Genomic DNA, 27,498 nt, shown 5'->3' with positions numbered 1-27,498 from the left:
TGTCAATAATTTCAATAATTGTTCATGGCTTGCATAGGAATTTTTCTTTGCGAAACGAAGCTTTATTTGCTGGACGTTGCCATGATTCTCTCCACATATTTTCAATCGAGTCTCCATTTTGCATCGTTCTGTGGACTGATGATTCTCGGTGGTTTCCTCAATGTTAAAAACCGAAAAGTCGGCTGTATTTGAACTTATACAATTGAGGATACAATTATTGATTGATTTTTTTATGATTTGAATAAATAAAAAACCTATTACGAAGTTTATAGAAAAGAATATAATTTCAAAGTTGAAAAAAGCTAAAACTTTAAAAAATTAAAAAAAGATTAAATAAAAGAAATTTGTTCCAAGAAGCAACTACAGTCCAGACTCAATTATCCGAAGTTTCGATTATCCGATGTTTCGATTTTCCGAAGTTCGATTATCCGAAGGTTTGTATGGGACTTTGGATAATTGAATCAAGGCCAGAAAATTTGTTTTTCTTTTCCGTATTCAGTGCCCTTAATTGAGGTGGTAGATGGTGTCCTAAAATTTTGGGGCAATGGTTAATGATTGTTCTAAATTCAGGGTCCAGAAATAGTAAATTGAAATTAATAAAAATCACTATATGTAATATGCTTCTACAAACATCACAAAGAAACCTATTCTGTAAAAAGATTTGAATATTTTTTCTAAAACAAACATGGCTGATTCGGGATGATGACTTCCAAAGCCTTAAGGCCGTTGGGTAATCGAGTAACGTCATGATTCGAATTCCCGGACGCTTCGAAACCCAGACACTTCATCTTGTTTTATCAATTATTTGGATATAAGTTCGCATTTTGAATGTCAAAACTGTGTTATTTGATGAATTCTAACATCAACTTTTATTTAAAGTTTGTTTGAACGCTGTAGTTAGTGCCAAAACAATTAAATACAATAAAATTATAAGTTTACCAAAAATGCGAAACATTTCACTTGAAATATTTCATAGGCGTTCGAAGCACCGGGAAGGCAAAGCAGAAATTTATGGTTTCGATTTCCTTAAATTCTAGCAAATTTTTAATATAAACTATCGATTGTTTTGATGTTAACAGCTTATTTGAGACCTAAAGAATGCCTTTCACTAACATTTCAGTCCAAATTTGTGCGATTCATGAGTAAAATCGAGTGTCCGGAATTCGAAGCAAAAGTGTCCGGATTTCGAATCAGCTTTTATCAGTGTCCGGGATTCGAAGCACAACAAGACATTTTAATTTTAAAATTCTGAAGAAAAATTGTTAGAAAAGACATATTTTGCATGCATTTTCTTGAAACTGACTGTTTATACTACATCCTGATGATATTTCTACATTTCCAACTTATTACATGATTTTTTGCCAGCTATAACAAAAATGATATGCTACTAAGTGTCCGGATTTCGAATCATGACGTTATAGACTGTATTCGTTATCTGTTCTTCAATACAAAATGCATACTAATCAGAGGGCGGTCGTACACAAATGCTTTTGTAAATGTTCAAAAATCTGTATATTGACAAGGAATATGTATAGGACAGTTATTTTTTTTAATCTTTTGTAAAAAGTGATGAAAGCTCTTGTTTAAAAAATGCTCCTTTTCATAATTTTGGAATATAATTTCAACCTTTTCAAAATGTTGATGAATTGCACCGTTTTGAAATTAAAGTCATTTTTCTGGTCGTTAAAAATATCTTGACATTTTTAAATAAACAAGGGTAGTCCTCCGCCAAGTCACACAGCAGTACCCCGATCCCTCTTCGATTCTCTTTGTTCTAAAGGATAACTTTTGTCCCTGATCTAGAATCCGAGGTCCGTTTTTTGATATCTCGTGACGGAGGGGCGGTCATTTTTGAACATGCGAAAAAAGAGGTGCTTTTCAATAATTTGCAGTCTGAATCGGTGATGAGATAGAAATTTGGAGTCAAAGGGACCTTTATCAAAGGAAATTTTATGTAAAACTCCCGATTTGATGGCGTACTCAAAATTCAAAAAAAAAAAACGAATTTTCCATCGAAAAAAACACTAATAAAGTTTGATCATCGTCGATCATGGCCGTTCATCGTCACCCGCGACAGACATGGACGACGAAACAAAGAGAAACGCAAAAAGTAACTTTTTTAAACTTTGTTCTCATCTATGTATTTGTATAAAATTTTATCATCTTTTAGATGAAAATATAAATATTAATTTTGAAGTTGAAATTACCTGATCCAGTTTAAAAAAAAAAATCATCAAGCATTCGTCAAAATATTTCATAAAAATATCCAAATATCTGTATCTTAAGGGGTTACATACATGTAGAAATTCTAAATTTTTCTTATTTCCGAATATTTATTAAATCCTTTAAAAATGTGAATTCCAATCACTCCTGAAAGTTTCATGAAGATATGTCATGTTTTACGTGAGTAGAAGACGATTTAAGTTTATAGTTCTGCCATGCGCAAAGCGGACTGTCAAACTTTGTGAGCGTTTTTCTCGGAACACCGAGTTGATATACGGGTGCCACGATATCTCGAGATTGGATGGACCAAATTGGCTGAAATTTGGGATGAAGACTCTCAAGACATATCTCGTGTGCATGACAAAGCCCAATTTTCGAATTTTGCTTTTTAAAAAAATACAAAAATCAAAAACAGAAGATTTTTAATATGAAAAACACAAAAATATTTTTATCTTTTTTTAAAATAAACTTTTAAAAATCGGCCTTCGTCATGCACACGGGACCGGTTTAATGAGTCTTCACATAAATTTTGAGCCGATTTGGTCGAAGCAGTGTTCTGGTTTTTTGAAACTGCTAACTTCAAAAAGCTATATCTCGGCTATGATGCAACCAAATGTATTCAAATTTATGTTGATAATAGTTAAAAATGTTAATATTAATGTCCTGTAAACAAATTTAAAAAAAGTTTGAGTGTGTGCCAATACCAACCCTTGACATGTTTGGCGATTTACATGTATGTAACCCCTTAACAAGGAATATGTTTAAGATGGCTAGAAAAATGTTTGGTGGTGGTGGTGGTTTGCCTTATGAGATTCGGCCAAAGGACCAAAAACCACGTGGACACTTTTTTGAAATCTCAGACCACCCCTTAAGTGTCAACGTGATTTATGGATGGTCCCTTATGATAATACTTCCTTTCGAGTAATTCAGCCTTTTGAGATCCGGCCTTTCGTAGGAGACCTTCAAAATGACAAAAGATGAAGTGACATGATTTTGCAATCAGGTTAAACTCTCCATTCTTCATCTTTTCTCGTTCGGGACGCCGCCCTCCTCGTGAGAGAGAAACAACAGTTATTCGCACGGGAAACACAACAGTACGCGCGGGGAGCGTTCGATCCACATATCCAACAAACCGGCAGCAGCGGCCCCAACAATCTAACTCTTCCACCAAACACGCGCTGATGCTTCGGAACTTCGACTCTTGAGCACATGTCTACATCGCTCTCCCGTCACGAGCATCGGCGAGAGCAACCGAGAGCGAGAGAACTTTTCAAAGCTTACGGTACCGTGGGGCCGTTCCTCAGCCATACCATGCCATGCTCCACGAAAAGGAAGAAGGGCGTGCGGGGCGGGTCGGTTACGAAGCGCATTCACAACAACAAAAATGCGCTCTAGTAGCAGCTACTAGCGGCAGCAACGTTGGCCCAAACGAAACCAGCCGGACTCAAACGTAAATCTTACGCGAAGCCAGCCAGACTTGTCTCTGTGGCAGCAGCGGAGCACTGAGTTTGGAGTTTGGAGATCTCTTCTCGGGGGCAAGATCTGTACCACACGATCAACGTTGAGGGAGAGAGCCCCGGTCCGGTCTTGCTCTCGTGAAACGGTTGGACCCCGTACGCGCATTCCGCGATCGCGTTAGTCACCTGTGAACGCTCCGATCCGACGCACCGCGGCGGATATTGTACCAAGTCGAAGTTACGGATCTCCACGCGCGCGCGCGAAGCTTGCGAACTTGATTAGAACGGGAAACATATACGAAAGCTAATTAGTGCGACGAAACATTTGGGATATTTAGTGACCGGTTCTGTGATCTTGAAGGTTAAGGTTCTGGGAGTACTTGATACGGTGTAGAAGCAGTGACTAGTGTTCAGCAACCAAAACAACTAGGGTGCCAGCGCGCGCTCGCTCGCTCGGAGTAGAAAGTGTGCTTCGCGAAGAAAGTGCCGTTAGATTTTTGCGCCGTTGAAGAACGTGGATCGCCGTACGCTGCTGGTTGAAGGAAACCGCAGCAGACCAGCAGTCATCAATTCTGGTTCACGTATTTTAAGCGTAGTGTGTAGTGATAATCAGTTGACATAAATCAACGGGTTTCGGGAGTTGACTCACGTGGGCTAGGGGGTAACCGCAAAGACCTGCATGATGTCGAATATGGGAACCTAACCTCCAGTAAGTGGACTGCGCGAAGAAATCACCACAATTCAGTTACAACAAGTCGATAGTGATGATCGTCGGTGATCAGCCGATAATTCGGTAATTCCTGAAATCATTTTGATGAAGCGTTTACATAAATATCATCAATTGTGAGGCGCCGTACACACACTATCCCCAATTCCCGAGCCCTGGGGTGGGATCTTCAAGTCTTTTCCCCACAACTGGGAGTCGACCTACTTCAACGGCCGATCCACAGCTGGGTGTGTAGAGAGCATAATAGAGAGATCTACCACGATCGGCGAGTGAAACAGAGTGCAACTAAAACATACACGCCGTGGAGCCCCTGAAACCTGAGCCGAGGCAGTTTTGTCCGTGGAGAAGTTGATAATAAAAAAATATATATCCACACGAGAGTGGAGAAAAATAAATTACATCTAAAAACAAGTGATTAAGGTTAACAGTTAAATTGGAAACCGACGCGGAGTCTCCCTCTGTGGCAGTGTGATTGCTAGGGTGAAGCCGGTATTTGTTCAGTGTGTTGCAGTGATTAGTGTTACTTGAAGACCTGTCATAATTTCCGAGCCGAGTTCTGGAGATCAACGAGAAGCAACCAACGCTGGAATTGAGGTGTACGTGCTAATTACTTTATTACTTAACTCAGGTGGTGGTCCCCCCAAATAACTCACCATTAAAAAAGTTCAAATCAGCCACTTTTTCGATTGACCCAGATCGAAAGGGTTGTCGCGTATTGTTTTGGTTTCATGAGGACCCGCCCTCCCCTGGAAGGGGGGGGGGGAGCATTGTGGGGCTAAGTCGCAGCCCTTCACCGCTTTCCGCAAAAACTGTTCCGCTTCCGGTGAGCATCCTGGAGAGCGCCAGAGTGCAGGACTCTTGAGCGGACTCGGAGAGACTTGGATTAAGTTTGGCACTTTGAGAGGGAGAATTTTTTCGCCGAGGGTCACAACTTCGGGTTGTGGTGCTCGGGATATGGTTCAGTGCCCGCCGAGGTGTCAAAGTTGGCGGACGACTTTGTGAGGGATGGCAATTTGAGGGGAGAGGAGAATGCTTAATTTTGGAGACATGTGTTTTAATTTGTTTTAAGTACTTTACCTAATTCCTAAACATTTATTAACAAAACGAAATCAGAAAAAATGTTTAAATTCTTAACAGTCACTAAAATTTGCAAAAATAAATCGATATTTATTAATTTTAGGCATAATTGTACAAAAATAATGCAAATTTATCGCACATAATAACTGTTGAGGAGCTGTAAAAAATCTCATAAACTAGTGAAAATATATTTTTTTCAAGGTTTAAAAATAAGGTAAAGGTCAAGGTAAAAATCTTAAAAGTTCAATTATAAAAGGACAAATAAACTTTATACAATGTATTTTTAATAGTTTCCTTGAGAATATCTAAGCTTTGTGCTTTGTGCGAATTTGGAATGGGAGATAAAAGTTGTAATAAATTTAACAATGACCTGTTTTATTTTTGTTAAAAATAGTTTCATTTAATTGTATTTTATAAGGACACAATCAATTTTCCTGAACAAAATAACTGTATTTTTTATGAAAAGTATCTACATTTTGCATTAAGGTCTTTACATTTTAACACTTGTAGCCCCAACGGGGTCAAAAAAGTTAAAAATGCAACTTCACCGTCTCTTTTAACACTTGGAAAAAAAGTTGGAAATGCCTTTTTCATTATAACTTAGAGTGGATCTGTTTTGGATCTATTATTGTAGGTGATTCTTGACATTCTTCTGGATCGAATGCAACAAGATTAATCCAAATTGGTTGAGTTTTCAGCCGGATTTCCAACTTTTTTGACCCTCTTGGTGCTTCGCGTAAGTTTTGACCCCGTTGGTGCTACAAGTGTTAAAAATATGTGATATCACCAGTGAAGCCGTTGCAAATATTTTTCAAACTTTATGTCGCCTCCCCTTCGAAATTGGCTCGAAACATCAAGGGAAAAATATATTTTATTTAAAAAACTTCAAAGTTTTGACAGCAATAGAAGTTGAATTAACCTCTTGATATGCATTTTCCTGCTTTGAAAATCATATTTAGCATGTTTGAGCTAATTAAAAAATAATTGGAATTTTGGTGAAATTTAAATAACGTTAATTTTCACGATTTTTTTTATACATGTTAAAATATTTTGAAAACTCTAGATGCTTGCAAAACACTCGGCTGGTGTAAAATGCATTTTTAAAACACATTTTCATTAAAAGGTCAATACCTAGGCTCGCTACCACATTTTTAAAGGCCGATGTCATATTTTAGAACAAGTGTTTTTTTTGTTCAAAAATAAAAAAACAGCATTTTTGTGTTAATAGGAGAATTAAATGAATTAATTTCAATACACATTTCAGCATTGTTTAAGTTTTTTCAGACTTTTGGGTTTGTTTTAAAATATTTGGAACACTTGTAAAATAATTATGTGAAATGTTTTTTTACAATAAACATTTTTTTTTTGCAAATTAAACCATGTTCAACGCATTTCACAACTTGTTTCCATTTTAAATTCATTTTTCTCTATATAAAAAATGTTAACTAGATAAAACGAGATGCAATTTCATGATATGATAAGGAGTGCTAATTTGGGTAATATCCTTTTGAATAAAAACATACAAGTGAAAACACACACCCCCCTCCCTTAATCCAAACACTTGACCACAAGCAGCTAAAATTTCTGCTCGAAAACCACCGAGCCAAAACCACATCCATATTGCACACACACACCCACGCTCACAACCACACACGCAGCTTCTCCCCGCCGTACAAAATGAGTTGATTATTTTATAATTGAGGTTTTCATAAATTTACACGCACTCGCGTGGTTTTTGGCCGCGCGGCCACTTGGCCACATCTGGGGGCCTCCCCTCTTCGGGGTCATTATCGATGTGGCTGGTCCGGCGCTCTCGCGCGGCCGGCAAGTGTTGAACTGGTTTTTAACCACTTTTGTTTTTCGGCGACGGCCGGCGGTTTTTCGGGATACTTTCCCCCGCGCAAGCAGGTTGGCCGGGATTTCAGAGGGGGGGGGCCATCCACCAGATGGCACCCGGGTGAAATCTGGAGTGAGGGTAAAAGTTGAATTGGACGTTGAAAGTTATGAGGGGCAGGATTTAATCAGAGCGACCTCAAAGCGTGATTTTTTGTTGAAATTTGTATAAACTTTGTATTATGAAATTCAAGTCAGGTTAATTTATTTTTAGATAAATGATTTCTTTTCCGTTTGAATAAAAAAAGTAAAATATTATTATTGCTCAATACCTTTGTTTCTTTTTTTTCAGCTCTTATTCAATATTTTGATTTGCAAGAGAAAAAAATATTAGTTAAGATCAATTTTTTAATATTGTTTTAAGATCACCAAAATTAAAGAAAGCGTTACATTTTACAGAAGCAAAAAAATAAAAAAATAAAAATCAAAGCAAATACTCACATATATACTTTAGCTTGCAAGAAAAAAGATACAAAGCAAAGTGCATTAATCAGTGGCCCTTAGGTCGATGCAAATATTTTTTCAATGTTTTTATCCCTCGGCTCTGGCAAGATTCAAAAAGGAAGGTAGAAAATAAATTTAAAAAAAAGTTGAAATAACTATATAGCCTCAACTAGAGGGTGACGAGCGGGAATTCCCGGGAAAAAAATCCCGGGAACTCGATCATTTTTGGACCTCTCGATTCCCGGGAAATTTGGTCGAGACTCCCGGGAAATTTTATTGATATAAATATGAAAGCCAAATTATATAAACTAATCAGAAAAACATTTGAAAAATCGAAATTGTTCAGAACATTGAGTGTTCAATTATTGATATTCAAGTTCGAATAAACCAATGCTTCTATAATCTTCTTATCCAGAAAGTGTAAATTTTAAATCGTCAAAACTTCCAATTACTATAATTGAGTGTAGTCAAAAGTTACTTTAGAGCTTATTTAGCAGGTACATCCCAGAAATGAAAAACTCAAGTTTTTTTTAAACACTATTTCTATTTATTATTTCTAAGAGGGAAAAGTCTTTTCAAGATAAGTTCAATTTCCATATCATCTCTCGAGCATAGCAAACCTTATAATTTTGTTTTTTTTTAATTCTAAGTATGTTAATTTCACTGTATCAAGGTAATTTCCTTTTTGATGTAACTAAGTAGTTTTGGGTTTTGCATCAACCTCAATATTAAATAACATTTTGGAAAAATAACTCTGCAACTTTTTGTAAAGTATAGGTCCGCCAATTGTTAAAATTCAGGTTTTCCGGATAGTTGTTAATATTTCTTCATTTCATATTTTCCAGGTAAATATTTCTTAAATTAATATTTACAGTTGACCAAACAAGGAAAAATAATTTTAAATTGTTGTTTTGAGTCGTTTTTTATCATATTGCAAAAATAAAGATACCGTAAACCGGGGTGACTTTGATAGGATTTCAATTTGTTTTTAGAATATTTTCCAACAGGTAAGGTTTTTCTCAAGATTATTATTTTTAAAACATGTACTGGGGTAGGCCACACAAAGTCCATGCACTATTTTGAAAAAAAAAAAGTTTTTTTCAATGGTTTTTAGAAAAATAGTTACGTTAAAAATTCTTGGTTTTAATTCCGGGGTGACTTTGATAGTCATAGTTTTTCTTGTTTAAATCATATTTAAGATGTTCAAACTTTATTTGTACGTTAAATGTACCATCACTAAAGTAGCTGATATAGTTTGTAAGAAAAAAAAATCAATGTTTGTATTAAGTTAACTAAAATTATAAGCTTTTTAACAAAATACATATAAATTTTAGGTAAAATTGTTAAAAAGTCGGAATTTTGCCTGAAATTTGTTAAAAATAGTTTTGTTTATAAAATTTTCGATTAATATTGCATTTTATACTGAATTCGAAGCACGAATCACAAGTTTTCACATTTTACATGAAATTTGTTCAACTGAATTTGCCTATAAATTTGGAGATTTTTTTTAATTGTGTTTCAAAAACACTTATTAATTATTATTTACAAACTTATTTAACCTTCTCCTAGTGGAAAATTGTCCAAAGAATCCGAAAATGCATTCCGTTTTCCGATTAAAAATCATGTTCATTGAGAAAATCATGACACTTTGAGAAGTTTAAAATAATGACTTTCATCCACATTTTCTTAACTATAGTTAACTAACTTTATAAACTTTTCAAAAATTTATGAAAAGTTCTTCATGAGATACTTTGAACACTTCTCTACCACGGTCAGTATGTTTCTGAACCATTCCTTACGTATTTTAATTGTACTCTTCATTTTTCGGAAAAATCGCAAACCTATCAAAGTCACCCCGGCTATCAAAGTCACCCCGTTTTACGGTACTGGGAAATTACATATTAGCTAATTTGAAATTTTTAAAAATCTTATAGCAAGTTCATGCAAAAAGCTTCAGAATTCAGAAAAAATACCGTCATCAGGGGTGACATTGGGTCTGGGGTGAGATTGGGTCATTCTGTGAACTATAAAACGAGGCTACATAAATTAACGTTTAATTGAATAAGTTTCAATCAATTGTAACTGAATTGGTTGAAAAGTAACAAATTTATTACATTTCTGTTAAATTATTGGCACTATTGCATAGTTCATAAAAAAACTCCCGAGTCCCGGGAATTCGCGGGAAAAGGCAAAATACAACTCTCGATTCCCGGGAAATTGATAATCTCGAGAATCGTCACCCTCTAGCCTCAACATATGAATAAAACAAGTGTTTTAAAATCCATTTTACAGTAATTCACTTGTGATTACATCGTTTTCTAAAATGTTAGATTTCACAAAAATAAAATTTTTAGCGAAAAAAAAACTTTTTGCAATACTGTACATTGAAAATTTTCAAAAATTCTAAAGATTTTTGAACAAACCAAAACATGCTAAAACTGATTTCAAACGCAGGGGAATGCATTTTAAATTGATTTCATCAGGTTGCACTTAAATATCCATTGAAATTTTGAAGCCTTTTGAAAAAATATTTAGGGTAGCCTCTCTCCCTGATTTTTTAGCTCGGTGAACCTCGTTGGATAAATGTACGACTCGTGCTGAAAAAATCATCTTTTTGCAACTTGTTGCATTAACTACTTTTTTCAAATATCTTCAGAACTTCAAAATTCTAGAATAATTATTTTTTCTTTTTTATTTATTATTGCTTTGAAAATATTTCAAAAAAAAATCGCTGTCATATTTTTGATTGTCGTGCATAATTTTGACCCATAAACTATTTTAAACGGATTTTGAATTTTTAAAAGGCAATCAACCAACGAAATGTTACTAAAATGGGGTTGCACAATTCGAATTTGATAATAAAGAGAAATGTAAATGTTGAATTCATTAGTACCAAAAAATCGAGCAATGCAGAAAATTAAGAACATTCAAGCAGTAAAATGTGTCAACCCCTCTTTTCGATCAAATGGAAATCACTCCAGCGACCATTTCCCACCCTTTGCATGCCATTTCTTCGCCCATAACAATGCCATTTGAAACCAATTGAACAAAATGAACCGCTTCCAGCTGTTTAATGAATGACAACGAAAAAAAAAAAAATACTACCCACTCCCCAGTGTCCAGGCCAGACCTCCTCCAGACCATCTGCACTGCTGGCCTGACCTACTTAGTCGATTCGTCGCGCAGCAATTCCCACCGTGGTGACCATTTCGCCACATCATTTCCCACCTCCTCCTGCCTGAATCACGTCACGACGACCGATGATTCAATCACATTCTTGTCGTTCCTCCACGGAATAATTTGCATTGCGCGCGTCACCTTAAGAGCTACTTTCTTCTTCAGCGTTCATTCACCCCGGCGAACGTTCAGAATTTGCACAAAGTTTTATTTGCTCAAGCAGAAGGAGTAGAAGGTGGTGGAGTGGGTGTCGATGGGATATTCAATCAACCCGGTCGTCAGAAGCGGCACAAACTCGGAAATTTAAAATCTTATCGATTGCTTCTTCGGGTAAGCGCCGCCGTACAACGTGCCCGCTGTTTGTGCTAATCATTCGCATACCTGGGCGCGAATTCCACTTTGCGGATACGATAAACACTTATGGGCAGAGATGCTTGAGCTATCTGAAGATTTTTTTAATTTTAATATCAAACTATTTGACGAGTCATACTATGAGATTCCAGAATCACCTTAATTTTACCCAGACACACTGCACAGAAGTTTGTTAGGAGAACCCCTGCTCAACGACATTTACCGGTTCGATTTGGTTGATACACACGCCTTTTTCTCTTATTATTTCGCAAATCGCGAATTTCGCGACCCTCTTCCCTCAGGTATTTATCGAATACCTGCGTTTCAAAGGGGAACTCTTCCCTGATTTTTGCCAATTTACCGCGAGCCCCCTTGAAAAAGTGTAACCGTTTTATTTCTTCCCCCTCGAGGAGACCCAGATTCCCATTTTTGGGCACAACACACGACCGAGGGGACTCCCCAGCTTCATTCAACTGGCGTTCGATTAATGTACTCTCTATCGCTGTCAAAAGACTTCAGTAGCGCGGAAAAAGCATTTCCCCAAGTATCAACACCCGTTATTCCCTATTCTAATTGGGTTACTTCGCAGCGCGGCTCAACCCGCGAGAGGAGGGGAGAAACCTGAGTTATCGCGCGCGGGCCTTACACGCCAACTTTTTTTTCAGCCTCCTATCTGAGCAGTTCGAACAGGTTCATCAGTGCAGCATCCTCTGGCCGGCATCGGGATGACGGGATAGGACGGGTCGGGCCGGTTAAGTAACACGTTGACCTAGAAACCACTGCTGGCCGGTTGAACAGGTTGGCCGGGAGATGTTCCAGTCACTAAGGAATTTGAACTGCAACGGTTTACGGTTGGTTTAGATAAGTCAGTTTTTGACTGATTGAATCTTCTTTAGTAAATTGATCTTGAGCTTAGTCAGATTTGTGTACCTTAATATTTTTTGATAAACACAAAAATAATTCAATTCCTTTGATTAGCCTTTAATCCATATCTATACCTGCTCCTACAGTACTGGTGGTGGCGGCATCGGTTCTATTTCCGTCTAATTCCAGGAAAACGATCTAATCCATTAGTACGACCGTTAGCGGGCGGGAGGAGTGTAGCAATTTATCCGCGTGGTGTGGCTCTTGGCAGCCAATCATTTATCTAACGGCCAAAAGTGTGCGTCTTCCGTGGCCGCGGCCAGCCGCCGGGACGCTTGCAAAACATACACCTTGCTTTCTACTGGTGGCTGGGTGTAGTTGCGCATTTTTTTGAGATTTTGCTTGCAACTTCTTTTGAACCCCGCGGAAGAACTTTTTCGAGGATGGGTGGTTAGAATTTAAATTTGTGATCAACCTCGTTACTGCGGTGGTGCTTTGTTGATCGCAGTGAGGTAATAAAGGGAATTTGTTTTAAAACATCTTTAAAAATTAGATATTTGGAAACAGTTTATTAGGTTTGATATAAATTCACTGGAGAACATGTTTTTTTGTATCAATTTGGAACATAACAAACAATAAAACTATTTTAAAATAGTAGTTTTTGTAACAAGTTGCAAAAACAGTTTTGTTTGCAACACTTTTTGCAACTCCGAAAAATGCTTTTTGAATGAAATTTTATGTAAATCATCCATGTGTTAAGTTAATTCACCAAAACAAAAAAAAATATTGAAAAATGTTTCTTTTCGCTACTAGTGTTGAAAACTGCAACTTTTCAACACCCATTTTAGTGCTCAAAAGTAGAACTTTTCGTTTCGTTTCTCCAGAAGGACAGAAAAAGTCTACAGATTCACAACGGAATTGCAAAAAGACAATTTGAAAATCTATTGCAATATCATGAGCAATAAAATTTTAAGTTTAAAAATTCAAATGCTACCTAATACTTATTTACACTTGATAAATTTAAAACGATAGAAGTAAAAAAAAAGTTAAAATTACTTTTCATGGTTTCAACATTTCATTGGAAGGGGTGTTATAGAAATGCATTATACAAGAGTACAGTTGTTTTAAAATTTGTTGTCCTTTATTTTACGAGCTGCACCATTAACTTAAAAGTGATGAAAATGCACATGGGACTTTTATGCAATCCAGTCATATTTCAATAGCTTTTAAGCAAACATTAAAAAAATATTTAAATTTGGTTCAAAATTAATCGAACGTGATTTAATAAACAAACCAAATTTAAATTTTGTAAGATAAAATAAAAACAATAAATAATAAAAAATATCTTTCAAAATTAAAAAAAAAATATTGAAAATGCATTTTTTTGATTTGGTTAAAACATTATGTGTACTTTTCCTATGATCAAAGAAGTCGTTCATAGAAGTTTTTATACAATTTTTGCAAATGTTTTTGAATAGAGAATAGGCTGTTAAAATACATATTCGAAAACCTGTATCTTCGCAACGGATGTTCTGATCGATTTGATGATGTGGGCAAAGTTGTGGGTATATTGCTTAGGACTTTTCAGATATAATAGTTTAACATAAAAAATGATTCTTTAATTTGAACTTTGCAAACAAAAAATAAATTGCGCAATAAGTTATACTAAAAAAAAAACATTTTTTTTTTATATTTTTAGATGACAAAAAATTGCATGTTTTGAGCGAAAGTTGGCAGTGTAGACAAATTATGAAAAAATAATATTTTTTTTAAAACGTCAAAAAGTCAATATTGTTTTAATTTGAATTAGAGCGTCCAATTTCCCGTCCCGGAAAAATTGGAATTCCGGATTTCCTGAAAAAATTTCCCGTTTCCCGGGAAATATGTAAATTTCCCGGGAATTCCCGAAATTCAAGCGGAAGTATACATTTTCTTAAATTTTTTAACTATTTTTTGAAAATGCTCTGAAAAAATAATAAATGAACAAACTCAACATAATTTTGTTCAATTGAATGTATTGTTTGGTTTATGTATTATTTATCAAATTAGCCGAAATTATGATATCAGAATTATATCTGATATTATTAATTTTGAAGCAAGTGGGAATAAATTTTGCTTAATGAGTATTAAATTATTACAATTAGGTAAGCTTTAAATAGATGGATGTTATTTCATCAAAACAATTTTTGCAAAAAGAATAAATTCAATAAGTTGAATACCTAGTACTACAGAAATTACAATTTGAAGTAAAAGAATGTTGGAGCACTAGAACAACTACAGGTGTTAGAGGGTTAAATGTGAAAAGATGACTTTTGTGGAATGATGTTAATTTGTCGTATAATTTAAATTATATTGCATGATAATACAAAAAAAAATCATTGAAAAATTACTTTCAATTGTTTGTTCTCAAAAAATACAAAAATATATTCAAAGCTTGCTTCAAATATTTGAAAAACATTGGGTTGTTTGGAGTAAAACCAACACTAAAAAGCTTTACCGTTTGTTCAAGAGCTGAAACCAGTATTTGTCATGAAGAACATAATTTCAGCATGTTTTTTTTATTCTCATTTAAAAAAACTGGTTACAGAGGCAAGTTTAAAATTTGTCATCAAAAAATTCCAAAATCCATTTTCTTGTAGTTGATCATCTTACTTATTTAAACCATTAATGTTGATGTCCTATACACTTTTGTTGCATAATATTAACTAAAACCAAGATCATAACAATTTTCAATTAATTAAAATTTCCCGAATTCCACGGATTTCCGGGAAATTTACAGAAAATTTCCCGTTTCCCGGGAAATTTGTAACCCTGGGAAATTGGACGCTCTAATTTGAATTGATGAATTGATAAATATATGATTTTGGAATTAATTTAAATAAATTAATTGAAACTTAATGAACCTTACGATAATTGAACGATTTTTCATTTTTATTGACCTGAATTTTATGCTTTGTAGATAACCTTTTTTACACGTAAAAGTCATGACCAAGCGTCACCATTTCTGATTTTTTTTTTATTTGAAAGAAAAAAAAACAATATTTGCAATTTGTTGATGACTTGAGGTGAATACAAAAAATAAAATAAAAAAAGAAGCTTTAATCATTTTGTATTTCTTTAAATATTTTATTTGCAAATGCTGACAAATATCTTCAAGAAATGTTGTTTTTTTTTTTACATTTTCATTTTTGTGATCTTAAGGAATCACATGTAGAAAATCACACAATTTCATAGGTTTATTTTTTTCAAATCCACGAAAGAGATGACTTTCAATCAAACCTGAAATTTTCATATAGATATTTATGATTCAACTAAGTAAGAGATGATTTAGAAGTTAATTTACGCGTGCCGCGATATTTCATGATGGGATGGACCAAATTGGCTGAAATTTGGGGTGAAGACCCAATTTAGAAATTTTGCGTTCAAAAAACTGATAATTTAAAAAAAAACATATAATTTTTTTGAAAAGCTGCCTTTGACTTGGATCCGGTTAAACGGGTTTTCATCAAAATTTTGAGCCAATTTGGTCAAAGCAGAAATGAGATATCGTGGCATGCGTGTTTTGAAACTGCTAACTTCAAATAGCATATCTAGGCAATGTAACCTTTCAAAAAATCAAATCAAATTATTCGCTCTACAGCATTGCCTTGGCTTTCTCGATTGCGAGATTCCTACTCGAAACTAAGTGTCCGAAGGCTTGATTGTTGAGGCAATTGCAAACCTCTTTTTACACCTTAGCTTCCATCCACCCCGGGATTCAAACTGACGACCTTTGGATTGTTGGTCCAACTGCCTACCAGCGACTCCACCAGGACAGGACCCAGGGAGACGACTCCTACACCTGGACTGAGCTAACGACCTAACCTTTTTAGGTTAGTCCGGGGCCAACATTTACTTCCCGTCCGACGGAAGGCGTGATCAGACAGTGCCGTGTAAGAGCGAAAGAGAGAGATCACCAGCAAGCAGATTCAAAAATATTCTTTGCTCTCTCATCCATTAAACCAAAACAAATCGAGCGGGGAGAAAAATTCAGTCAGCTTAGAAGATTTAGTTTACGCAGCTGTTGAAGCCGTCTCAAAATTTGCCACCGGGACCTTCTGGGATCGAACCCAGGCCGACTGGGTGAGAGGCAATCACGCTTACCCCTACACCACAGTCCCGGCCTTTCTTTATCGCTAATAAATCGTTCAATCCAGCCACCACCCCCAGACACCGCTGATCGACGTGTAACAACCGTGTTACCATTAAATGCCTCAATTTCACAGCGTAGCAGCTCATTTGATAGCTTGTGCACTTACTCACAAATTGCATCCTCGAAATTCACTCGTGTTAACAAACTAGTTTACAATAATTGGTGAATAGAGGCGCTCCTTCTTCTTGCTCGTCACGCGACCAATAACGCACACACACACACACACTCACTGCAATTCGTGTGCACACACGCTGAAAGCAATTACTTTTCCCCATGGCATTTCGACAAGCTCGACGGAATTCGTGCTGCGCAACGATATCACCTCTCCACCACTAAGATATACTACTCTCCGAATCGACCGACAGGATGAAAGTTAGTATACCGGGGCCAATCGAAAGTTTTTCTTTCCTGAGCTTTTTGTGCGGTCTACTGAAATTGAGCCGATTGGAGAGAGATGGAGAAAAAATGCATGTTTCAGTGAGCCAGTAAAATATGGATTTGTTACACGCTATCTCCAATCGTTCGTAAACATCTGATCGTCAATTTTTTTGTTGTCTGCACTCTCCTCATACATCTCATGAGGGTTGTTTTTTTTTCACTCAACGCTGACCACCAAGTACTTCCACCCCCCTCAACTAGTGGAAAACCATCAACAGATTATCTGATCCATTTATCTTCTCCTCCACTGAAAAAAAAAAAAAAAAACAAATATCTCGTGGCTGGTCAAAAGTGAAAACCTAGCCTGGCAGGTACCAAAAAAATGAAGGCAGTAGCTCTGAAATTTTGCTGAAATTGAATTTTCCCGACGCGATTCACGCGGGCACGTGACCCTGCGTCAGTCGGTGGAGGCCAAAGCTCAGTTTGGAGTATGTGGCCGGTATCATCGCCGGTGCGTATCGGTGGATTTTATGGGCCTGCAAGTTGGGCACTAGCAGGACGGTATTCGCTTGGGGTCGAATCTTTGGCAGCCTTTTTTTATTGCCCTCGAAAGTTTCAATCCTTTTTGATTATTTACGTCTGATATGGTGTGTTTTTGTTTTTGTCCCAGATGTGATCCTTTCAGATTTGTTTGAAGATTTAAAGTTATTTTTCGAAATTTTAAGGGCCACAACATATTGAATGTTTGGCCCTTCCAAAATGTTAGTCTTGATTTAAAAAAAATCAAAATATTTTTTTCGAAAAGATCGGAAAATTTTACGAATGTTTCATATTTTAACATTGAAAATCGGACCATTAGTTGCTGAGATATCGACATTAGAAAATGGTGTGTTGTTTGGGTGGGACTTAAATTTTCCTGTTTTTAAACCTTTGCATGGCAATATCTCAGCAACTAAGGATCGTATCAACAAAGTTCAAAAAAGGAAAATATAGAGAATTTTCTCAGCTTTTCAAAAAAAAATTTCAAGTGTGGGCAAACATGTGCACTAATTTAAAAAAATGAAAAACTGCGACTATTTTCAAAAAAGTCACCTAAAAATGGATTTAACTTGAAAACGGTGCACTTTATGAAAATTTCACTAAAGTACTTTTTGATTGCAAATTTGATTTTACATAAAAAAATGAAGTTGAAAAATTTTTGCGACCAATATTTCGATTTTTTAACAAATCAGTATTGATTCAAAAATACATAACTCGCTCAAAGATTTTTGCACAACCTGGAAATTTCTGAAAAGTTGGCATTTGATGTCCTCTAAAACATATCAAAAATAAAAAAATTAAAAATGGTGTTTTTTTGCAAATCAAGTTTAAGTGACAAAAGTAAAATAAAATCACCAAATTTTTTTACCGTGTATCATTTTTTCAGTGTAGTCCATATCCATACCTACAACTTTGCCGAAGACACCAAATCGATGTAAAATTCCTTCAAAAGATACAAGTTTTGAATTTTCATACCGTAAACCGGGGTGACTTTGATAGGATTTCAATTTGTTTTGGAATATTTTTCAACTGTTAAGGTCTTTTCAAAATTATTATTTTTAAAACATGTACTGGGGTAAGCCACACAAAGTCCATGCACTATTTTTGAAAAAGTTTTTTCAATAGTGTTTGGAACAATAGTTACGTTAAAAATTCTTAGTTTAAATTCCGGGGTGACTTTGATAGTCATAGATTTTCTTGTTAAAATCAGATTTAAGGTGTTCTAACTTTATTTTTACGTCAAATGTACCATCACTTAGGTTGCCGATATAGTTTGAAAGAAAGAAAATCAATGTTTATGTTAAGTTAACTAAGTTTATAAGCTTTTTATCAAAATACATATACATTTCAGGTAAAACTGTTAAAATGTTGGATTTTTTCCTTAAATTCTTTAAAACTAGTTTTGTTTATGAAATTATCGATCTATATTGCATTTTATACTAAATTCAAAACACGAATCACAAGTTTTCACATTTTACATGAAATTTGTTCAACTGAAATTGCCTATAATTTTGGAGATTTTTTATTACTTGTGTCTCAAAAACACATATTATTATTTTTTACATCTTTTTCAACCTTCTCCTAGTGGAAAATTGTCCAAAGAATCCAAAAATGCATCCCGTTTTCCGATTCAAAATAATGTTCATTGAGAAAATCATGACAATTTGAAAAGTGTTAAATAATGCCTTTCATCAACATTTTCTTAGTTATAGTTAACTAACTATTTAAACTTTTCAAAATTTTATGAAAAGTTCCTCTTCAGGTACTTTGAACACTTCTCTCCCGGTCAATATGATTCCAAACCATTCCGTATGTAATTTATTTGTACTCTTCATTCTGCGGAAAAATCTCAAACCTATCAAAGTCACCCCGGCTATCAAAGTCACCCCGTTTTACGGTACATTATTTTTGTATGGCCAGCTGCCAAGTTTGTATGGAAAATTATATGGACAAACTAATGATGCAAAATGGTTTTTTTGGGCATACCGAAGGCACCAAAAAAGTTTCAGTCGGATTAAAAAATACAAAAAATTAAAATTTAAGAAAAAAGACCGATTTCGTAGAGAATTGCTCATTGATCATAAATTCCTTCATTTTTCTATGAACAGCTGCAAAACTGTATGGTGACTTGTATGGATGAACCAATGACACAGAATGGCTTCTTTGGTCAAAGGGAAGGCCTCCACAAAGTTTGAGCCAAATAAAAGAATCCAAAAAATAAAAATAGCTGAAATCGGTCGATTTCGTAGAGAATTGCTCAGGGTGGGAGCATGAAAAACCTTTTTCGCATTGAGATCTTTTTTGATATCAAGACAAAAAAACACATTTAAAAAGTTCACTGGCAAAAAAACTTTGAGATAATTCTATCGCTGAAAATTTCTTAACTATCTTCCGCCAACGTTCCAAATTAAGATGTCACTTCCTTAATCCATTATTCAATCTGCAAAGTCAAATATTATCGCAACTAATGCTTGTCGCCTCTTTTTTTTTTGCTCGATCTCCCTCGCAATTGTCCTTCCGCGCAAACACCATTTATCTTGCTGCTGAATCTGAAATTCATGATTCTATCGCCAGAACTAATTAAACACGTCATACTAGGGTGGGGTGGCATCAGCTCCTGCCAGCCAAAGTCGGGAAAATCCTCCCTCCTCCCTTTGAAGAAAAAAAACAGAAAAAGAAATCCCTCTCGCGTTCTTTCAACTTAATTCGTTCCGACTTTTAAGCTTTTCTTTCGCTGTGGTCCAAGTAAAAATCCATTAAAACGTTGCGCCAAATTTGAGTGGAAAAGGGCGGTCTCACTGCCCGTTGGTGGCATCGTCGATCCATTAAAACGATGTTGGTTTTTTTGTAGTTGTTCTGGTCAGTGCAATTCTAGAGGGAGAAAGTCATTTCTTAGTCCTGATTCCATTTGCACTGATGGGCAATAAATCTCGGGTTGGATTGAGAAATGTTGGGAAATGTGCAGAATCATATTTTTTTTCAAAACAAAAATGGTTTTCCGTTTGTTTCAATAACATTCTTTTGATGTACAAAGAAAAACATAAACATGCAAGAATCCCGGAAAAGCACACAATCAAATCTCAACCACTTCCTACTGTTTCCGGAACAAAATGTTCCTGACTCGTCCCATTCGTCAACGACGAGGCCAAACGCTCTATTTTTAACCCCACTGGAACAAAAAGCGTCCAAAAACCATAATGCACACTGGTCACTGAATAAATGCAACCCCCCACCATCAAGTGAAGGATTTTGCAAAACTTTTTCCCAACTCATGTTTATTCAAGAACCGTAGACAAAAGATGCTTCTGTTTCACCCCCCCCCCCCTCGAAAAAAATCACTATATAGAAACATTTTCACACTTTTGTCAGAAAACCGGGGACGACCTCACCCCACGGGGGCCGCTTGAATTTTAGTCCAGCCGGTGATGACGTGCCGCTTTTTTTCGGGATGGCTTTTTGGAGATTCACAGAAATAGATAACATCCAGCGTGGTGGTGGGGGGGAGGGGAAAGTTTTTCTTTCTTGCTCTTCCTGGACCCCAAAATCCTTCCCAAACTGGAGGAAGTGTGGAACAAGACCTTGCACAGTTGGGGGGATTTTCCAAGAGACGACTCTCTCTCTCTCTGTGTTCGTTTACCGATGTCTCTGTGTGTGGTTTGGCTTTTGTGCCGAGATTTCCACCACCGGTGGGATTGGGGGGTTTTCCGATGAAATTTGCCCGGCTGTCTAAACAAATTTGCCGTGTGACGGGAAGCGTTGATTCGGTTGAAGGTGTTTTGGCTGCTTGTTAGTTTATTTTAAATTTGGCACATAATAAAAAGGCAAAACAAATATTTGGGGAGATTTAATGAGAAAAATCCAACTTTTTTTAATAAAACGAAGTTGACTTTATAGCTGTCGGCCAGAGAGTAATGGCCCCAAGTCGAGAGAATAGTGGTACCATTCGCGGACACAGAGAACACAGCTCGAGATGGGCGAAAGAATTATTCTCTCGAGGTTCATTTGCAAAAAGTTCATCCGTCAAAACAAAAACCAAAAGTGTCAACTACGGGAATCAAACCAGAGACCTTTGACAAACTAACTCAATGACTTAACTGCTTTGGCCACCAAAACTTGATAAATAAGGAGTGGTCAGATGTCGATGTGTGACATTTGTTGGAGATTTATTGTTTCAATTAACGAATGAACACATTTGTTATGGTGGAGTAGAGCGTCCAATTTCCGTCCTGGAAAAATCCTGGAATTCCCGGGATTTCCTGAAAAAATATTTTCCGTTTCCCGAATTTGTAAATTTCCGGGAATTCCCGAAATTCAAGCGGAAGTATACATTTTCTCAACTTTCTGGTACATTTTTTAAACTTTCAAAAAAAAAATCTAAATAAAAAAACTTATTTTAATAAATTCAATTTACTGTTCTTATTGAACTTATCAGGGAGGTCGAGAGGAGCTGATCGAGTTCGGATCGTCGTCGCGTTTTCTTGTCTTTGAAATGAGTTTTTTTGTGATTTGATTCGGTCGGATCGCCTGCTGAAGTGTGTTAATCGGTTCTGGAACGTCCCGGGAGCGTCGCGATTGTGTTGGATGTGCTAGTGGCCGGTTCTGGGACGCGGATTTTGCTTTTTTCAATCGGTTTAAATGAGCGATTTCGTCGTCATTTTTTCAACGCGTTGTGGCTTGCTTGGTGTACCTTGTTGGTGTTAGTGGAAAGGAAACTTGTAACACGCACACCAAGATATTTCTAAGCGGTGTTTGCTGTGAAAGTCGAAACACTGATGAAAGCGGGGAGAGTGGAAGAGGGTTTTTTCGGAGAGTGAGCGAGAGCATGAAATAGAAGCGAAAAGAAATTTGAGAGGCTTCTTTGCCAGTGTGCATAGTGTGGGTGGGGTAACATGGGGTGGTGATTTTAAATCAGTAACGACAATTTTGTCAGCGTCGCTCTCCACGGAACAATGTGGCAGTGTTGGTGTAAGCTGTCTGAAAATGGAGTCGGCTAACAACAACAGGTTGACTTGGCGGCGTATTTCCTAGGCCGTTGATGGAGTTGCGGGCAGCAGAACCGGGTGAGCCAGTTCCAATAGGAATTATTCTGAGAGATGAGAATGTGAATGCGTGTATGGGGATGCGTGAGTGTATGCGAGAAAGGGATTGAGCCGGCACAACTGATCTAGACAACTTTGTTGTGATCTCATTTGGACAGTGTTGCCAAAGACTTGGATGTTTCTAATAAGAAACTTTTTTATTAATTTCTTTTTGCCCTTTATCTATAAAAACATCTTTCTTAATAAGTATGCTAACAAGTAACATGTATTTCAACATTTGTAAAAAGGTTAACTAATTCAAAATTAGGTTTCTTTTATTTGTTCTTAATATATACTTTTTCAATAGTTCTCCTTGTTCCGGCTCATTGAAGGATGTGTGTGCCATAAAATCTTTCGTTATTATTTTAAATATTTTAACAATCAGTTTTCAGCTTTGAGTAGTTTGTTTGAGCACGTGAGTGCCACTCACTGAGTAGTGAGCATTGACAACCACTTATCTGGAATTATAGATAATCTACTATTGCTGGAAATTCTACCCAATTTAGGGTACTTTGTTATTTTTGATTTTTGCATTACAGGCTGTTTTCATTATATTGATGACTTTCAAAAATAATTTAAAGTCTAATTTAAAAATCTTACTCGCTGTAATGTTGAAGTCAAAAATGTAAACTAGTTTATGTGTGTATGAGAGTGTGAATGAGTTTATTTGTTCTTTTTTATTATTTAGCCCCATAAATATTAAAACCGCGTAAAATCTACAAAATCGGTCGATAAATCCAAATCATATTTTATCGAGAATAATCGTTATATGGTCATTATTTAATAATTAAGTATACGCGTTCTTGATTATTTTGCTTTCGTTAGTTTAGTTCGTTTAAGTTATTGTTTTAATTTCATTACAATCGGTTACGTGGTGTCCTGTTTTCTTTTCGTTTATATTCGTTGATCGTAATAATTTATTCCAACAGGCAGTTTTAGTATTAACTCGGCAAACTATCGATTTTTTGAAGAGTAAATCGTCTTTAATTTACTATTTTGAAATTTGCTCGCGTAATCTAAATTGTACAAACAGTAAAAATATACTGATAAGTCCAGCCCATAGCACTACTGCTCGGTTGGCACGCGTTCGATTAAACAAACTTTCTAAATAATCAATAATTTATCTTTCCGCAGCCGGCTGCCTAAGATTTAAAAATTTCAACCGATAAACAAAATGCTCATGGTCACATCACTGCCACTCGTGAATCCTGACCTCATACCCATCTACTAACCCCTCAAAACTCATGTGATACTTTGTCGGAGAAGCAGTCGATTGGGCGGTCTCTATCACTCAAGTATCGGACTAACATTCCCATCCACTTCCCGTGACTCTACCACTGGTCGTGGCCGGCGCCGGTATTGATCAGCATGATAGGGGCCTTTGAGAAGTTGCGAAGCGAGGAAAGATAGCTCCCACTTATCTTCCACGGCTCGTGGATGTAACTTCTGGAGGTCCTGGTCAATAACGGAGTAGCAACTGCGGGTGGGCACCTATGCTTATGCTTATGCTTATGCTTTACTGTTCTTATTGAACTTATCAGTTCGTCTAAAAATTTTATGATAATAATTTCTGAAGCATTCACAACTAGGTTTAGATCTTGTACGATATTATGAATAAACTTACGATATTAAAAATAAACTATTAAAATTTTGGTAAGCTTTTTAAGCAAAAATTCTTGTTATATCATTTGAAAATAAGGTAACTCTTCCCGCCAAGATCAAAATTGATTTTTTTTTGTTCTTTCAAAAGTATTCGAGAAATTACAGTCAAAAGTTAAAAATTTATAGAGCACTTGAGCTACACTCAAAAAAATGAGTTCGCGTAAACGTGAACATAGCTCATGCCAACGGGAACCAGGAAAACTCTTCACTTTCATGGTGCAATGCACTATAAAAGTTGAATAGTTTTCTTCCACAACTCCAATGGCAGGAAACTTCTGTTCACGTTTACGCAGCTCAGCCTGGCATATAGGGCGTAAAGTTTAAATCTGAAACTACTAAACAACTTTTTTCTATGAAAATTCTTTTTACCGAAGTCTTTTATTAGGCCGAATCATTAAAAATATCATTAAAAAACTACTTCAAAAAATGTAAACATATTTCAAATACTCGCTCCAAACATTTGAAAACTGGAAGTTGTAATTACATAAAAATGGTATTTCGAGTGAATAGCAGATTTTTAAGGTAAATTCAATGCTTATATATTTATTCATGAGATTAATCCAGTAAGATTTGTTCTGAATAAAATATTTGCCATGAAAAACATATACCTGGCTATTTCTTATCAATACAAAATACTAATCATTATATTTTGAGCGAACGAATTTAGAAAATTTATATATTTTCCTGAAGTTGTATGTTTTTACAAGCAGCCAAGGCATTAAGTGAACCTTACACTTACTCTGACCATTAGAATTGCTATTTAATACTATTTTGTTGCAAAATATTGACCAAAACCAGGATCAGAACAATTTTCGATTAATTTAGAATTTCAGGAATTCCAGGATTTCCAGGAAATTTGTTGAAAATTTCCCGTTTCCCAGTTTTGTAACCCCGGGAAATTGGACGATCTATGGTGGAGTGAGTTGGTAGCATTATTCTATCGATTTTGGCGCTGAGCACTCAATGAATTTTGAGGGAACGATTCTCTCGACTCGAAATTATGGGTGAAGGGTTATATTGTTTATCGTTTTTGTGAAGCACATAAATGGCCTTCAATCAAATTGACCATTACACATTTTTTTAACGAAAATATTCGATCAAATTGCAGCACATATTTACCTAAAATATTTTTTTGTGTTATGACAGAAACCTTCATATATATATGAATAAAGTTTGAATAAATTTCGTCCCAACTTAATTTAATGTTTTGTCGTTCGACTCTAGTCATCGTCAAGATTTCAAATGTCAAGTCTGATTTTCGAAATTTCAACACAAAAGGTTTCAAATGAGCTATTCTTTACGATTACATTCGAAAATTTGTATCATTTGAAGAAAGTTTCTGATCGGTTTGGTGTCTTCGGCATAACTGTAGATATGGATGAGAACTATTTAGAAAAAAAATGCACACGAAAAAAAAATTAGGCGGTTTTTCATGAATTTTTGTTTTCTCCAAAATATTTTTTTTATAATCCATGTTTTTTATTATTATTTTTTTAATATGTTTTAGGGGACAAAAACCGCAAATAGATATTTTACTTAAAAAATATGTTTGACCTCAGTTTTTGATGTCAAATCGAATTTCAAAATGTGTACAATTTCGAGATATGGGAAATATACCCATTTTAATCACACTAAACCGTTCGACCAATTCTCATCACTTTGCCGTTTTCCGCTATTAAATAACATTTTCAGGCGTATCAACAATGATGAGTTGCTTGCTCCCTTTTATTTGAGCTATTCATTAGTTTGGAACAGTCAAAAACACTTTATTTAAGCTGTAATTCATGATCAAAGTGCTGATAGGCCGATAATAGAAATAGGTTGAGAAAGGGTATAGTTCCCCTATCCACTTAAAGTATTATTTTAGCTGAAAAAATCCACACGGATAGAAATCAGGTCCGCATAATCGAAAACAAGTTGCGATAAAATCGAAAACAACGATTGTTTTCGATTTGATCGACAATGTTTTCAAAATCGACAACATTTTCTTCGATTTTGAAACATTTTGTTTTCAAAATTGACAACCGTCCCCTACGATTCCCCCGAGCGTAACAACTGTCAAAACGCAGCCTAAATTAATCAAAACGTCAAACGAGCGACCGTGGCGGTTTGTGTTTTTGTCGAAATCGAGCAAGCTGCGAGCGCCGGCAAAAGCGTCCTCCACCTTCCCCGGAGTAACCCCGCCGCAGCAGCAGGGCCAAGGCCAGACGCGGCAGTCGTCGGATCAGCAGCAGGGTGAGGCTCGGCGACGGCCAGAGCAGCAGCAGGGCTGACGACGCGGCGGAAGGCGGCGAGGCGGAAACAATCAGCTCCGGGTTCTCGGACAAGATCAGCAACAAGACGACGCAGATGGACGAGCGGCCGAGAACTTTGTGCATCTCGTCGACGGTTTTCGAGCAGTCGTTTGCCATGTCCGAGTGCATCACCTAGCGAAGCGCAAGGAGATCGAGAAGCAGAACAAGTATGTCGGCGGAGAGCAAACGGAGAACAAACCTCCGGTCGGCGTTGCGGCACTTCCCTGTTCCGCCCGTGGAACCCGATCGCCGGCAGACCTCGTAGGTCAGCTCCTCCAACATGGTCAGCACCTCTTCACCCAAATGAACGGCCGCCGAGTGGAACGGAACCTCAGGGACCATCTACAAGCGTAGCCTCAACTCTCCAACGCCCTCCTCATAGCAGCAGCAGTTCAGCACTCCCGCCTGTGGTCAAAGTAGTGCAGCTTCCTCCTCCTCCTCCTCATCCTCCTCCTCCTCCTCCTCTTCATCCTCCTCCTCCTCCTCTTCCTCCTCCTCCCTCCTCCTCCTCCTCATCCTCCTCCTCCCTCCTCCTCTTCCTCCTCCTCCTCCTCCTCCTCCTCCTCCTCCTCCTCCTCTCCTCCTCCTCCTCCTCCCTCCTCCTCCTCCTCTCCTCCTCTCCCTCCTCCTCCTCCTCCTCCTCCTCCTCCCTCCTCCTCCTCCTCCTCCTCCTCCTCCTCCTCCTCCTCCTCCTCCTCCTCCTCCTCTCCTCCTCCTCCTCCTCCTCCTCCTCCTCCCTCCTCCTCCTCCTCCTCCTCTCCTCCTCCTCCTCCTCCTCCTCCTCCTCCTCCCTCCTCCTCCTCCTCCTCCTCCCTCCTCCCTCTCCTCCTCCTCTCCCTCCTCCTCCTCCTCCTCCTACCTCCTCCTCCTCCTCCTCCTCCTCCCTCCTCCTCCTCCTCCTCCTCCTCCTCCTCCTCCTCCTCCTCCCTCCTCCTCCTCCTCCTCCTCCTCCTCCTCCTCCTCCTCCTCCTCCTCCCTCCTCCTCCTCCCTCCTCCTCTCCTCCTCCTCCTCCTCCCTCCTCCTCCTCCTCCTCCTCCTCTCCTCCTCCTCCTCCTCCTCCTCCTCCTCCTCCTCCCTCCTCCCTCCTCCTCCTCCTCCTCCTCCTCCTCCTCCTCCTCCTCCTCATCATCCTCCTTCTCC

The 27,498-nt window shown here is 37.1% G+C and overlaps 2 protein-coding genes across 6 annotated transcripts in view; one reads left to right on the top strand and one right to left on the bottom strand.

The window, feature by feature from the left end:
- LOC6041615 (rab3 GTPase-activating protein catalytic subunit) overlaps window positions 1-27,498 on the bottom strand; it is a 302,640-nt gene that overhangs the window by 21,262 nt on the left and 253,880 nt on the right. The window lies entirely within an intron of this gene.
- The window catches only part of LOC6035256 (leucine-rich repeat-containing protein 4C), a 274,948-nt gene continuing 251,011 nt past the window's right edge, over window positions 3,562-27,498 (top strand). The window contains exon 1 of one of the 5 annotated variants that reach the window (XM_038251423.1): window positions 3,562-5,001. The gene's annotated coding sequence lies outside the window, so the exon portion shown is untranslated. The remainder of the gene's footprint in view (window positions 5,002-27,498) is intronic. The other 4 variants (XM_038251420.1, XM_038251424.1, XM_038251422.1 and 1 more) reach the window with 4 other exon arrangements.

This window comes from Culex quinquefasciatus, chromosome 2, assembly GCF_015732765.1.
Source record: "Culex quinquefasciatus strain JHB chromosome 2, VPISU_Cqui_1.0_pri_paternal, whole genome shotgun sequence".
Classification (NCBI taxonomy): Eukaryota; Metazoa; Arthropoda; class Insecta; order Diptera; family Culicidae; genus Culex; species Culex quinquefasciatus.
The sequence above is the reverse complement of the archived record's forward strand: the minus strand, read 5'-3'. Positions and strand labels throughout refer to the sequence as shown.